The sequence below is a fragment of the Perognathus longimembris genome, chromosome 1, assembly GCF_023159225.1.
Source record: "Perognathus longimembris pacificus isolate PPM17 chromosome 1, ASM2315922v1, whole genome shotgun sequence".
NCBI classification, from domain to species: domain Eukaryota; kingdom Metazoa; phylum Chordata; class Mammalia; order Rodentia; family Heteromyidae; genus Perognathus; species Perognathus longimembris.
Window position 1 is genome coordinate 142,707,603 of NC_063161.1, and position 16,836 is coordinate 142,724,438.

Genomic DNA, 16,836 nt, shown 5'->3' on the forward strand with positions numbered 1-16,836 from the left:
AAAAGAATATAGTAAAAATAAAACATTGAGTCCAAGTAAGGGAGCTGAGCCCACTGGCTCCACCTGTAATCCTGGCTACTCTGGAGGCTAAGTTCTGAGGACTGTGATTTGAGGCTGTCCCAGGAAGACAAAGCCAAAAGAATCATCTCCAGTTAACTAGCAAAAAGTGAGAAGAAGAGCTGTGTCTTAAGTGGTAGAGCACCAGCCTTGAGGTAAGAGAGTGTGCATGCATGGCCTGAGTTTAAGCCCCAGCACACACGCATTATAAATGATAAATAATGTAAATTGATTCCAGGGTCTGGACAGCAGTTGTGCTGTGTCTCAGGAGTGTGCTGTGACAGTTTCCCAGTGGGATGTGGGATCACTGCCCCCGAGTGGCTGTTCTCGCAGCTTCTGTGACAGCAAAGCTGGTCCCCGGTTAGATGCCAGGGGAGCACTAGGTTCCACTGAAGATGGGGCGAACTTCCTGACTTTGGTGCATCACCTCATCCGCAGGACTCCATGATGGTGACAGTATCATTACCCTCACCCCTGTAAGACATCTCCTGAGACACCCCAATGCCCGCCACCCACAGGGCCGGGCCGATAACCCCGGGTGCAACTTGGTCCTCAATGGCGAGCAATCTAAACGAAGGAGTCGAGAACACGAATCACAAAGAGCTGCGTGGACACAGGCATACTTTCATGGAAATTAATGAGGGCATAATCACTCCTAAAATATTTGTTGAATGATATAGTTGGATTAAGTGTAAATGGAATGAACAGACTTCGATTTGCTACCATTAATGAACAAAACAGAAAAAAAAACAAACTATGAGAAGCATCCTCAGTTCAGCCTCTAATAAGCTAGAAAGCAGTGTAAATTCGATGTCTGCTTTACCAATGAGAAAACTCCAACCATCCCAAGTTGTTTCATTAACCCTGGAAAAAAAGGATCTCTGACTTATTTTATCCCTAATCTGACCATTGTATTCTCTGTTAAGTAAACTTGGATTTTTTTTTAAGTTTTAGGAGGTACAGTGGAATATTTGGGGTTTGGGGGGTTGTTGTTTGTTTTGTTTTGTTTATGTGGTACCAAGGAATTGAACCCAGGGCTTCACGAATGCTAGGCAAGCACTCCTACCACTAAGCCACATTCCTAGCCCCTTGGACTTTTTTTTACATCTACTTTTCAGTATCTGGTTTAAAGGGGGGAGCAGGGGAGGAGTCACTATAACAGCAGGCCCCAAATTTGAAAGAAGTATCAAGAAGATATTGGAAGAGGAATTCCTTCTGAGGCCCAACAGTTCAGCTACTCCAGCAGGACTGGGGTCAGAGGGCTGGGCCCTGCTGGAACAGGTCACAAGGCCGATCTGGGGTGAACTTGTTTTGTGAAGAAACACATGATTTCTAGCTCTGAAGCTGTTGTTCCTCTAATGCAGTTAAAGCCATTTCAAAAGGACAAGCAACAGAAAAGAACATTGGGAATAGACTGCAGAGGAACAGAGTTCTCCCCCACCTCTTTGGGGATATTACAAGTATCTTACAAAAGGGGTCAGATTCTGTTTTTTCCTCTGCATGATACCACTGTGGTTTGTATATTGGCCATATCACTAATGTGGATTTATAACTCCCAAAAATGCCAAAAAAAAAAAAAAAAATCAGGACTCCTTCACAAACTTGCACTATTTTAAGCCATAATTTTTTCTGCAGTGGAAGCAAAGCCACACATCTTTTTCGTATCCTACTGCTTGCACAGAAGGTGAAATACTGACAGAAATGAAAAAGAATTGCGAGGTCAGCATTAATGCAAACCAGTCCAAGCTCTGTGGAGTGTGTTTGTAACTCAACAGTGCCCCCTCGTGTCATGATACAGATTAGCATGAACCCAAGATCCAAAATAAATCCAAGGAAAGGTTAACAAGCAGACATTAATGAATTTATCCATTGCCCCCTTATTTTTTCCCCACTTATTTTTGTTATCTTTTTTGTTGCTGTTGATGGTCATGGGGCTTGAACTCTGGGCCTGGGTGCTGTCCCTGAGCTTCTTCTGCTCAAGGTTAGTGCTCTACCACTTGAGCCACAGCACCACTTCAGGTTTTCTGGTGGTTAATTGGAGATAAGTCACACCGACTTTCCTGCCCAGGCTGGCTTTGAACTGTGATCCTCAGATATCAGCCTCCTGAGTAGCTAGGATTACAGGCGTGAGCCACCAGCGCCCAGCTTATTTTTGTTATATGGGGGGGGGGGGGGGGGACACTTGGAGGAGCATGCTAGAGATTCCGCTCAGCATAATCTGAGCAAAAAGAAAGCTGAGCGGTGGTGGCACGCGTCCGTCACAACAGGACGTGCAAGTAGGAGGATCGCAGGCTGGCCTGGGCCAAAAGCATCAGGCAAAAGGGCTGGGACAGGGCAGCAGCAGTAGCGCACCTGTGACCTTTGACACATGGGGTGAGAATATCCAAATGGGCTGACAGGGCGTCTCTGCTTCCTCAGCCAAGAAAATGGTCCAGATTATTTTTTTAGAGGTTATTTTACTGGGGATTTTAAGAACAACAATTCTTGGGTTATTTCTAGGTCGAGGGATTATGAGAAAGTACACAGCTATTAGGTGTTTGTTGTAGATCAGTGATCCAGAGGGAGGGGATGTAGATGGAAACCCGGCCCGGGGCAGGTCTGTCTTCTGTCTGTGGTGAGGGTGAGGATTTCACGCAGCAAGCACACGGCTTCCCTGATTTCAAGATACCTTTCTTAGGATTTGTGTTAGCCTTTAATTCTCTTGAAACGTTTTTCCTTCTTCCTCTTGAAAAATAAGATCCAAAATAGAGTTTATTGTATCTTTCATCACTAAAGTTTCTTCCTTTTTCCCTACGGGCAAGTTCACACAAGGCCAAAATATAAAGCGGTACTTTGCTACATATCCAGCTAATTTTTACAAGTTTTCATCCTAAATCTCAGATCATGTTCATTAATGACCTAATTGTGGTTCTTTTTAGCCCGACATTTAATCTCCCTGCAGTGTATGGAATATTGTCCCAGAATATTAAAAGATATGTAAGTTTATTGATAAATCTATCTCTTAAAAGGAAAAAAGGGAGGCACTTGTTCTTTCAAGCTATCAAAAATTGCTTTGAGGTGAAGTTACACACAATAATAATAAGGGCTGGGAATGTGGCTTAGCGGTAGAGTGCTTGCCTTGCATCCATGAAGCCCTCGGTTGGATTCCTCAGCACCACATGAACAGAAAAAGCCAGAAGTGGCGCTGTGGCTCAAGTGGTAGAGTGCTAGCCTTGAGCAAACAGAAGCCAGGGACAGTGCTCAGGCCCTGAGTCCAAGGTCCAGGACTAGCAAATTAATAATAATAATAATAATAATAATAATAATAATAATACACTCTGCTAATAATAAGGCATTCTAAAAGGCCAGACTCGGGTGAGAGAAAGTAATGTCAAGGTGTGAATAAAGAGAAAATACAAAGTGCACATAAACATTTGGAAGGAGCAGAGGAGAAATACAGACTTTTACAGCCTATAGAGAATATCATCTAGGGGAAAAAACTATCAAGGACTTGGGAAGTGATAGCATGGCAGTTTTTCTCTGGGCCAATACTGTTTTGGCTAGTTCTCTGGGAGGAGAGCTCTTCTCATCAAAGTTCTCTCAACCACCTGCTAGCACTGGGGGCCTCTGGCCAGCACGCTCTGAAGTTTGCTGTGTAATGAAGGATGGACTTGTTCCTCTAAAATTTGAAAAGAAAATAGCTCTTACTTCAAGGGTCATAGCTTTTGCCAGAAGTTTCTGATGCCAGAAGAATGGATAGCCTTTTGAGAAGTGTTACTGCATATCCAGATGAGGAGATACTAAGGCAAGCCGAAAGCTTTGCCTAGCAACCTTGGCAGCCGCCATGCTTCAAGGGATTTCTCTTGCTGGACCTATCTACACAGCATCCATCTGGAGTTTCTGTTCTCAATTTCGTTCTCTTCTCGTTTCGCCAAGAATTTGTGTTCATATCTGGTCCCTTCTTTGTTTGAAACCTCTTATCAACTTTCACTTTATAGTTTTGAAGAATTCTTAGCATAGTACTTTATCACATTATCTTAAACAATGTGAGAAGAGAACATAAGGCCTCCTGGAATAAGAGAAACCCTCATAGGTATTCACTAGCTGCATACAAACCATGATAGATACGATTTGTGGTCCATCATACGTAATTCTGCTTAGAGATTGTTATTTATGCTTAGAGTATTATATATTCTTTTCTTCCTGTTCTTTTTTTTCAAATTTTTATTATCAAACTGATGTACAGAGAGTTTACAGTTTCATACGTTAGGCATTGGATACATTTCTTGTACTGTTTGTTATTTTCTTCCTGTTCTGATATCTTAAAAAAAAATTAAACCAGGAATACATACCTGTAATTTCAGCACTCAGTAGGCTAAGGCAGGAAGGTCCTTGAGGAAAAATGGGGCTATGTAGAAAGAAGAAAGAAAGGAGAAAGAGAGAGGGGGGAGGAATGAAGGAAGGAAGAAAAAGAGAGACAAAGAGAGAGGTAGGAAAGGAGGAAGGACAAGGAAAGGAAGGAAGGAAATAGGGAGAAATAGAGAAAGAGAAAAAACAGGGAGAAAAGGAGAAAAAAGAATGAAAGAAAAAAGGGAGGGGGAGGAAGGAAATAAGGAAGCAAGTAAACGGACAGAAAAGAAAGGAAAGGAAGAAAGTTAAACATTCCCTGTTTTGGAAGAGCTTTGAAATAAAGTTGACCAATATATTCAATATTCCATTTTCCACAGTCTGTGTTCCATTTTAAAAGTCTGTGTTTTGAATAAATCGGGTCTGTTAAAGCTGCTGTTTTCAGGACTGTCTCTAATAAAAGCAACATGACTAAGAATTAACACTTTGTTTTTGTTTCACTAAAGTAAACATATATGTGGCAATTCTAAACAGAAAAAATAAAGCTGATAGAGACTAGCAAATGTCATCCAAACTTCAAAAATGGAAAGACTGAGTAAGAGGATCGTGAGACATAGATGGAACAAACCAAAATTACTCAAGAAAGGAAATGGTGAGTATTCACACATAGACCCAGCAATATTAAAATGGGCAGAGTCTCATAATAGAAGTCTACACCAAAATTTAAAGTGAGGAAGATGCATACTTACTCAACTAGAGGAAAGGTATGTTTTGAGAGAAGGCAAAAATATTTGTACTGTATATGAAATGCTTCTAGATTATTCGTATAAATCCTCTTCCTGAGAATTCAGGATTGAGACGATATCCTGAATTCTCAGTCCCCTGGGCACCTGCAGAACCCGATCATGGGTTTTCTCCCAGCTTCTGTTGTACCATGTTGACGATATCTTTCAGAGGCTTGGAGGTCCTGTCCCTTTCCGTCTTTCAGGCTCAGCACATTGCTAGCTGGGTAATTTGTAACTTCACCCTAGTTATGGGCTTGGTACTCAGGATGGAAGATAGGGGTTGATCTTGAGAGAAGCACAAGTTATCGTACAGAGGAGAGTCCCCTGAAACATTTTCAAGCAAGAAGGCCACATGAGCCCTTTCAAAGGAGAGAAGTCCTCTTATGTAAACTCAAAGGACCTAGAGAATTCTACAGATTCAAGACTTTCCGGAGTCATCAGGTCCCATTCTTTCCTAATTGACCTTGCACACTTGTCTTGGTGTAGGCCAAAAACTTTCACATGTAATTCTTGGCCTTGGTGCTTTGCTTCTCTGCCTTCCAGTTATAAAAGTTAAAGGTCTTCATCAAATACCATATCTAGTGGCTGGGAATATGGCCTAGTGGCAAGAGTGCTTGCCTCCTACACATGAAGCTCTAGGTTCGATTCCCCAGCACCACATATATGGAAAACCACCAGAAGGGGCACTGTGGCTCAGGTGGCAGAGTGCTAGCCTTGAGCGGGAAGAAGCCAGGGACAGTCAGTGCTCAGGCCCTGAGTCCGAAGCCCAGGACTGGCAAAAAAAAAAAAAAAAAAAATACCATATCTAGTTTGTAATGTCCAATTATAATTTCTTCACTGTTAATAATCATATTGGAGTAAGACTCACCCCAAATGGTGGGTCTTCATTTAACTGAGTCACCTCCTTAAAGCCTTGTTCTCAAATGTAGTCACGTTCTGAAATATGAGGGAAATTCAGCCCATAACACTGGGTGATTTTCCAACACGATGAAATTGGGGAACTTGAACAATATGGCATAAGAAGGATCTAGATAGATACAGACCAAATGGATTATATATTGCCAGTGAAGTTCCAAGTGGTTCTGGTGCTAGTGCCCATCAACCATGTTTTAGACAGCTCTATTATTGGTATGTGACATAGAAATGTGATAGAAATATTCACTATTACTTGGTGTGTATGGATTTCTGCTAATGTTATATTGTTTGCATCAACTCTGAAAAGAGGTTGGATGAAATGAGAAGCAGTCAAAAATATACTACACCATATTGCACGAATGGTTCTACAGGAATATATGCATTGATCATGCAGCTCAAATAAAAATGAAATGTGAAATCATCTTAATGATGCCCTTGGAAAATATTTGCATCAAAATGTGCCACCCACAATGCTCTTCTCCAGATGGAAACTCCATCCTGCACTAACTTTTGCCAGTGGCTGAATACTAGCAGGAAAATAGGAAAGGATTTTGATGAAATACTTTCATTCTGGAAGCACTCATAACTCCACAAAATAATTCCACCTGGAGCGGTACATTCCATCTAAGGTCATCTGCGATGGAGAAGGTCGCTCTGACTCCTGCAGAGTCTCAAGGCATAACCCTTGACTTCTCTGCGTTACTCTTACTGCAGCGTGGGAGAATCCTCCATTCCTTCCAGTGAGGCACAAGGCAGAGGGGACAGCATGCCTTGGCTAATCCACCAGCCTGGTGGAGACAAGGACATGAGGGCTTTGGTGTCACACTGGAAGAACTTGCTTCTTAGCGCACAGAGAATGCATAGAGCTCACACCTAGCTCATGAGCTCTCTTTCCAGGTGCCCCTCAAAGACTTTCCTATAGCCTCCTTCTCCCCTCAGGAGAAGCAGCCACAAGGCTTAGCTCTCCATAGAGGCCCACATGCATGCTTCATGAACATGTCACACTAAATCAAGACACTCATCATGCTTTGCTCTCCTACAGAAACCCATTTCTCCATTAGGACATGGCCTGCTAGGATGGGTAGAAGCCACAGTCACATCCTCACTGCTTTGGAGACAATAGGTGTGAGGGGGCTTTGTTATAATTTAGGACCCCGGAGGTCTAAAGAGCACACAGGTTACCTAAGACCCAACAGGACTCGGCGCCGTGGGCAGACTCCATGAGTGAGCATGGGAAGGTACCGTGGAGACTTAGGGAAATTGGAAGTGGAATTGACTTTTCCATTGAGTAACAATAGAACATTAAGAGATGAGGGAGGCTCGAGATAGAGGAGGCCTTTAGTGTCTGTGGATTCCAGGGACAGGCCACTGAGGAAAAATCACCAGCATTCAAGATACAAAGTTGTAAAATTAACTCAACTTGGAGCATCCTAACTTGAAACCGCAGGGTATGGCTGAATGCTAGTCCCCCAAAGCAGATCTTATTTCATGCTCTCGAATACTATGGTTGCTTGATCCATTTTTCCCATAACCTTACCCAACTCGTCATCTTTCCACTGGAGAGCCTTTAACGCTGAAGCACCTTCGCTTGCCTGCCGTCACTTTGGGGATGCCCCGTGATCTTTTCTGGTTTTTCAGTTTGACCTCAGGGCTTCACACTTGATGGGCATCCCACGAGCCATACTTCTTCCCTTTTTTGTTCTGGTGATTGTTGAGACAGGGTCTCACTTTTATTTAGACTGTGGCTGGTCCATGATCCTATTTTGTACTTTTTTCTGCTGTAGCTAGCATGACAGACACATACCACTATACTCAGCTAGTGTTGGTATGAGGTCTTAGGAATTAATTTTCCTGTGATCTTCCCGATCTCAGCCTCCCAAGTAGCTAAGGTTAGAGGTATGCTTTGGGGGACCATTTGCTCGGGGGGGGGCATATTTTCACCATACTAAGTATATGAAAACACTCATTGGATCACACACTTTAAACATGACTGACTGTGTAGGACTGAGAACTTATCTTTATCAACTGCATGTGAGCGCTGGTAGCTCACGCCTGTAATCCCAGCAACCCAGGAGGTGGAGAGCTGAGGATCGCAGTTTGAAGTCAAGCTCAGGAAGGAAAATCCATGAGACTCTTATCCTGTTAACCACCAAAAAGCCAAGAGTGAAGCTGTGGCTCAAGTGGTAGAATGCTAGCCTGGAGCACAAAAGCTCAGGGATAGTGCCTAGTCTCTGAGTTCAAGCCCCAGGACCTGTACACACACACACACACGCACACACACACCCTTCACAAAAGTGCTAAGTGTAATACTATTTACAAGCTTAAGAAATTTTTTATATTCCAAATACTTTGAAGTTTCACAGGAATTTATGAGTGATTAATTATATTTCTATTGAAAGCTATGGACTTTGTTCCTTTAAGGGCAGCCCTTGCACTCACTACCTTCATGCGCCTCACCTGGGGTGTTTGTAACAGTACACTTTTTAGGCCCCATCCCACAGCTATCCAGTCAGAATTGCTGAAAGGAGGGCCCTGGGAGTCTGCATTTATAACAAGTTCTACAAATGGATATTAGACACACAAAAGCAGAAAAGGCAGAAAAGAAATGTCTGGGCTCCTGTGAGCCACAAAACCATCAGGTGGATCACATGATGCCTTCTACTTGCTTAGGAATGTGTCCCCATCATCCTCAGTGCCGCAGCTCCTCACCTCTGCTACAGCATGAACCATTAGCAGAGGAGAATGCCACTGAATAGTATCCTCTACTGCAGTGGACCGTGTGGCTCACCTTCCCGGGCAAGCTCCGGCTGCCCTTTCTAGGGAGCTCCACGTACCATACCTGGGGGGGGGGTGCCTGCAGATGAAAGAAATGCTGCTTTTAACACTGAACACAAAGGGAAAATACGGGCTGGGAATATAGCCTAGTGGCAAGAGTGCTTGCCTCCTACACATAAGGCTCTGGGTTTGATTCCCCAACACCACATATATGGAAAACGGCCAGAAGGGGCGCTGTGGCTCAGGTGGCAGAGTGCTAGCCTTGAGCGGGAAGAAGCCAGGGACAGTGCTCAGGCCCTGAGTCCAAGGCCCAGGACTGGCCAAAAAAAACAAACAACAAAAAAAAAACAACAACAACTGGGGAACAAAGGGAAAATACGATGCTAGTAAAGCCACCACCAGTATCATGCAATAGCCTTCAGTTAGCCCAAACCAAAAGACAAAGGACTGGCATTTCCACACACAGCCTGAAGGGATCTCTGTGTAGACCAGAGTTAAAATTAAAATATTCAGTGTGTGGCAGGATTCTTAGCTCACTGTCAGAAATGCTCTCAGTCTCTCTTCTCCCCAGAATCTGCCCCGTATTCTCTCTCTGCCCTTCAAGCAGGGGGACGAGATTTGGGGGATCTACAGAAGTGAATATGTGAATACAGATTAAATAAGTCTCAAGCCTTAGGAAAGTTGGCACCTATCCTTGCCCTAGTTTTCCTTCAGTGGCTCCACATTTTCCAGGTTTCATAAGCACTGACCAGCTAGATAGCCATCAATCTGGTCGCACATCGCTAGGTGATTATGAAGGACATGCTGCCTTTTCATAAAATGCTAGTGGTACCCGAAGAAACTATAAATGACTTCGTTTCTTGAGAACTGTAAGATGACTCTGGCACTCTAGAGTAAACACAACGGTTTCCTGGAGAGTTCGAGTTTGGAAGTCTTTCCACATCTACACTCTGGAATCTGTTTTTCTGAAGTTAGAATTACTTACTCTATGAATATTTAGTAAAACATATAAGGTTTTTGGTGGAAACATTTTAAACTATGAAGTAGTAAGACTCTCAAGGATTGTTTCTAAGTTATTATATATTTTTCTAGTAATTTTGTCTATTTCATCTAATTTTTCAAAGCTTTTGACATAATTGATGTCCATAGTAATTTATTATTATAATAAAATTCATCATTTTAAACATCTTGAAAAGCATACAATTCACCAAGCACTGGTAGTTCACGGCTGTAATCCTAGTAGCTCCAGGGGCTGAGATCCAGAGAATCATGGTTCATAACCAGCCTAGGGAGAAGAGTTCATGAGACTCCATCTTTAACTGGCCAGTGAAAAGCTGGACTAGAAGCATGGATCAGGGGCTGGGGATATGGCCTAGTGGCAAGAGTGCCTGCCTCATATACATGAGGCCCTGGGTTCGATTCCCCAGCACCACATATACAGAAAACGGCCAGAAGTGGCGCTGTGGCTCAAGCGGCAGAGTGCTAGCCTTGAGCAAAAAGAAGCCAGGGACAGTGCTCAGACCCTGAGTCCAAGCCCCAGGACTGGCCAAAAAAAAAAAAAAACTAGAAGCATGGATCAAGTGTTAAGAGCACCAGCTGTGAAAAGCTGAGCAAGAGCACAAGGCCCTGAATTCAAGTCCTGGTACATTTAAAAAAAAAAAAAAAAAAGCTAGCACCAATGGCCCACACCTGTAATCCTACCACTCAGGAGGCTGAGATCTGAAGACTGCGGTTCAAAGCCAGCCCAATAGGAAAGTTTATGACTCTTATCTCCAAGTAACTACCAAAAAGCTGGAAGTAGACCTATGGTTCAAGTGGCAGAGCACTAACCTTGAGCACAAAAGCTCAGGGATAGGGGCTGGGGATATAGCCTAGTGGCAAGAGTGCCTGCCTCGGATACAAGAGGCCCTAGGTTCGATTCCCCAGCACCACATATACAGAAAACGGCCAGAAGCGGCGCTGTGGCTCAAGTGGCAGAGTGCTAGCCTTGAGCGGGAAGAAGCCAGGGACAGTGCTCAGGCCCTGAGTCCAAGCCCCAGGACTGGCAAAAAAAAAAAGAAAAAAAGCTCAGGGATAGTACCAAGGCCCTGTGTTCAAGCCCCAATGCAGGCAACAACAACAAAAGGTACAATGTATACAATCACCAGCATGGGGTCTTGTCCTTGAACATTTTCATCACCTCAGAAGGAAACTTATCCTATTAAGCAGTGTCTTCCTGTTCCTCGCTTGTCCCATCCAAAGGTACCACTAATCTGCTTTCAGTCCCTGTGGGTTTGTCTAACCTCTATATTTTGTATGAGTGGGATCATACATTATATGGCCTCTCTATCTGGCTTATTTCATTTAGCATGTCTCCCAGGTTCATAAATGCTACCACATGAATAAGTAGTTTATTATGCCATGGCTAAATAATATTCCATTGCATGAATATAATACATTTGACTAGCCATTAATCATTTGATGAATATAGTGTTGTTTCTGTATTTTGGTGATTTTAATAGTGCTGCAGTTAATATATAAGTATTTTCATGAACACCTTTCAGTTCCATCTCACACAGAGACACACACACACACACACACACACACACACACACACACACACACACACACCCCTAGAAATAGAATTGTTGAATCATAAGTCAACATTTACCCAGTCTGGCCTCAAACCATGATCCTCCCAACTTTAGCCTCTACCATCACAGGACTTCCTAGAAGATTGCGCAAAATAAGAAGAAAAAAAAAGCAGGGGCATTTATTGGGTCCCCTTTCCTTATTCTGAGAGGAGCTTTTCTACAAACTTGCCTTGATACATATGTTGTGCTACCAGTGTGTAGCTTTGCTTTGCATGCTGCACTGAAGTCTGCTGGCTACCATATATCGGGATGGGGCAATAGAACAGAAAAGTTAGTCACAGGGTGTCAATGCCTTGGCTTCTGTTTTCCTCTGACCATCGCTCTTCCTTTTCAGACTCCCCAGCCTGTCCAGCATTCTGTCTGGGTCTCTTCATTGCTCTCAGTGGGAGATGCTGAGTGGAGTGTGCTTACTCCATCTTGAACAAAAGTGGATGCTGACTCCTGGCATTCATCTTGTCTCTACTTTGGAGATTGCTCCTCTTCAGCACTCTATTAACTTTCCTTATTTCATAGACTCTAAACATTAGCTTTCCTCTAGGCTCATCTTCAACTCTGTTCTACTGTACAGTCTCTCTCTAGTTGATGTTTGCTGTAATCACTACTTAAATCACATACAGGCAAAGCTGTCTCCAGAAGGACCTTTCTTAGAATTCTAGATCAGTTTATCCAACTGATATCTCCACTGTATATCTTAAAAGCATATAAAAACTTCAACATGTCTAAAATACAAATCATGATTGACCTTTCCTCAAACTAGGCCCTCCTGAGAATCCCTGTGCCAGGTAATAACTCTAGCAGCCTTCCATTCCATAAACCAGAAATCCAACAGCATCAACTTGGATATGGGTACCCATATCCTCTGGCATTAACTTCTAAACTGCTGATGTCACCTATTAAATAGCTTTCCAAATATATATATCTACCATCCTCTCTCTCCAAGGCTACGATGAAATTATTCTTCAAACAACACATCACTGGACCAGTTTCCTCACAATAGCTTTGTAGAGCATATGGCTGTATCCAAAACTGTCTGAGCCAAGAGAGAAGCTAGGAATACATTTGCCAGGTTTTTACCTAGGTCCTCTTCTGACATCCAAGGCATTTCTATTCTGCTTTATTGCCCAAGTCTGGTTCATGTTTCTATTCTGTTTTACTATCCCACTATGGTTCATGTCCTAGTCAGAAATAATTGGTTCCATGTCAATCTGCAGATTAATTCCAGGTGTTCCATCTCTGTCTCTGAGTTCTTAATACTACATGCGTTGAAGTAAAAACATTGGCTGTCTCTGTAGGTCTGGCTATTCCTACTTGCATTTGGCACCACACACAACAAATTCCAGGAAGCAGACATTCCAGTTCTGCTCCGACCTAATACAAAATTTTACTCAAAACAAAACTGAACTTGCCAAGGCGATTGTGGCACTTGAGATACGTAAGAAGAAAAATAATTACTCCTAGGGAAAATATCTCATCAGCTCTCAGTAAATGCTTAGATGTACAAGGCAAATCAACCTCCTTGCCTTTGTTATTCCTTCATCATGATTTCCAGTGGTACTTTCTTCACAAATAAAGTAATTGTGTTATTAATTTATCCACTAATTTTATTAGTTTCTAAAGGACTGCTTATATACCTTAAAGGTCCAAAATGATAGAAATATTTGTTCTTGTGAAGTCAATCATCCAATGAAGAAAAACTACAAACATGCACAAAAGACTTTAATATACAGATGGAATGCTGACACAGAAGTAAAAACAGAATTTGCACTAGTGTCTATGTGCTTAGAAAAGCAATGTTGGCAGGTAAATAAATTAAATAGACAACACTAGATCCTTATTCAGGAAGACAAGAAGTTTGTCAGGAGTTGGGATTAGCAAGAATACTTAGGGAAATTCAACCATGTAGCAGAGTAAGTTCTGGCCAATGAGTCGAAAGATGCTGTCATCAAAGTCTGCGGCTCTGTAATGTCATCCAGGTATTTGATTTTTTTTATTTTATTTATTTTTTATTTATTTATTTATTTTTTTGGCCAGTCCTGGGGCGTGGACTCAGGGCCTGAGCACTATCCCTGGCTTCTTTTTGCTCAAGGCTAGCACTCTGCCACTTGAGCCACAGTGCCACTTCTGGCCATTTTCTGTATATGTGGTGCTGGGGAATCGAACCCAGGGCCTCATGTATATGAGGCAGGCACTCTTGCCACTAGGCCATATCCCCAGCCCCAGGTATTTGATTTTTGCTTCTCATTTTCAGTTACTGTTATTGCTGTTGTTTCTTTATATTTCTACCCAACTCAAGAAAGAATTTAGACAAAGAAGTTCCTTCTGGCACTCAAATTCACTGACTCAAAAGTTTATCAAACTTCTCTTCTTGAGAAAACATTCAATGACTCTAAAGTTCAAAGATTCTCAAGCCAGGCACTAGTAGCTCATATCTGTAATCCTAGCCACTGAGGAGTCTGAGGATTACAATTCAAAGCCAGCCCAGGGCAGAAAGTTCCTGAGACTCTTCTCTCCAACTGTGTAGGTGTGCCAGAAGTATAGGTGTGCTTCAAGTAGTAGAGCACTAACACTGAGCAAAACAGCCAAGACAGGGCCCAGGCCCAGACTTCAAGCCCCAGTCCTGGCAAACATACAAAAGAATTCTCACAAGTATGAAATACCAAAGATAGGACATACTGATAAATGAATATCGAAATCAACTATTATGCATAGTGTGTGTGTGTGTGTGTGTGTGTGTGTGTGTGTGTGGTACTGGGAACCAAACCCAGAATGTTGCACTTGCCAGGCAGGCACTTTGTCACTGAGCTACATCTCAGCTCAGAAATATGTATACTTTTATACAGTCTATTAGCTAAGTCAGTAGGCCTCAATTTGCTATTTTACGTCCATTATTTTTATAACTGTTGAGATGTGAGAAAATAGAAAAGCCTGTCTCTCACGATCAATTTCACATGCATCTTTTAAATATTGCATATCATTTGACTGTAATTCAGTGATATTTTTCATGGTTTAAAAACAAGCATCATAGCATTTATGATTAAAATTAAGACTTAAAAGTATATCGAGAAGTTCATAGTTGATATTTCTATTCAATAATTTTACAACCATTTTACTAACAATGACTGCATGTCATCACAAATCCATTTGTATATCTACATATTTCAAATAAAAGATAATACCTATAATTATAAAAGGCTAATAACTAAGAAACTAAATGCTTCCATTTTCTGCCACAAAATACTTTAGCACTCTTAAATTTTTTCTGGTAAATCTACTTCCAACAAATTCTTCAGCAGAAGTAACTGAACAGACTTAACAAAGCTGAGTTCAAGAATATGCTCTACAGGTGGCAAGAGTGCTCGCCTTGTACACATGAAGCCCTGAGTTCAATTCCCCAGCACCACATATATAAAAAATAGCCAGAAATGGCGCTGTGGCTCAAGTGAGCCCAAGGCCCAGGACTGGCAACAACAACAACAAAAAAAAAAAAGAATATGCTCTACAGCCTTGTTTACAAAGGAAACTTAATGACCTCTCAATAATCACCAATAAATGACTGACACAGCCTTACATGCATTCTGGAATCATTAAAGGGCTGAGTTGAACATTCAACACAAACACTTCATAATTCATTAATACACAAAGGTCATAAAACCCTGTCTGACTTTTATTTTTAAATTAATTCTATTTATTGCACTACTAACAACTGCCATTAATAATTATTATTCCTGGTATGATACCCACCAAAATATTAACAGATGTTATTTTTGGATGGATATAGGTGATCTCCATTTTCCTTTTAAGATGTTATTTTGAAACATTTATTTCTTCTCTTTCTAATCCAAAACAAACATACACAATTTTTACATTTTAAGAGCCATTTTAGGTTCACAGCACGATTGAGGAAAATGTGTGGTATATAAATCTGCCACCCCTACACACGAACAACCCCAGCATCCTGTGCCACACTGGACATGTGTTACCAGTACTGGATGGATCCATTGTTGGTCTTGCGGCTCACTCCTGGTGGCGTAGAGTGCATGAGCGTGGACACATGCTTTGCAGCCCTTACGATGAGAGCATCCTGAGCACATTCATTGACCTCCTCCCTGAGCCTCAGCAAACAAACTCTTCACAGCGTCCTTTCAGAATGTCATCTAGTGGAATCTCACAGTCTGTGGTCTTTTCATACTGGCTTCTTTCACTGAGTTAAGATGCTTTAGAGTTCCTCCATGTCTTCTCATGGCTTGATGGCTATTGTGTTTGCACAATGAACAACACTCCATGTCTAGAAGTAGCCAGGTTTCTATAGTTACCCACTGAAGGTCATTTGAGTTGCTCCTAAGTTTTAACAATTAAGGATGCAATAAACATTTGAATGCAGGTTTTACATAGTCCTTTATTTTCAATTCATCTGGGAATATGCCCATAAGCAAACTCATATGGGAAGGGCATAGTCTTACTACTTTCAAAAAAAAGTATTCTCAAATTCTAGTTGTAGCATGATGGTGTAACTTTCCAAGAGATTGAAATGTTTGTAACTATAAACACTAGAAAAAATACAAAAAAGAAAAAAGAAACATTTCCTCTAAGCGCCCAGAAAGACAGATTTTGGAGAACCAAAACATGGAAGGCACAGGGTGAGTTTCCTAACTACAGGGCTTGGTCCTGAGGATAGGTACAAGCAATGGAAGGCACAGGAGTCACTATCTTTCCAACCTAAGAAGACAGAGAGGAGGTGAAGGAGAATTTCTGGAGAGAAAAGAGGCAGGGGAAAAAAACCTGAGTTTCTATGATGAAACTCTAAGTCTCTAATTGACCTCTTAACCATATGCTCAGGGAAGAAGGCAAACAGTTTAGCTCAGCTAAGAATAAAGAATAGAAAGAACTAGGATCTGTCATCTACCAACAGTGTGAGAATTTTTAATCTGGATCTAACCACATTAATTATCTGTCAAAAGTAATTCTGCAGAAACAGTCTAAACTCTCCACCACATTACATTCTCAAGCTCCAGGATATAACTCCAAACACTGATTATGTGAAAGAAATAGTAGGGTTAGGGGAAGGCAATCCACAATTATCTGTAAAAGCAGACATTTTAATGAAATAGTGATTATAGTTAGGCCCTATGTTGTTTCTTCCAAAATGTTCATAAAAATATGTACATTAAATGTTTTGTTGTTGTTGTTCTGGTTGCTGTTTTTGTTTTTGCCAGTTCTGGGGCTTGAACTCAGGGCCTGGCACTGTCCCTGGCTTCTTTTTGTTCAAGCCTAGAGCTCTACCACTTGGGCCACAGCACCACTTCCAGCCTTTTCTGTATGTGTGGTGCTGAGGAATCGAACCCAGG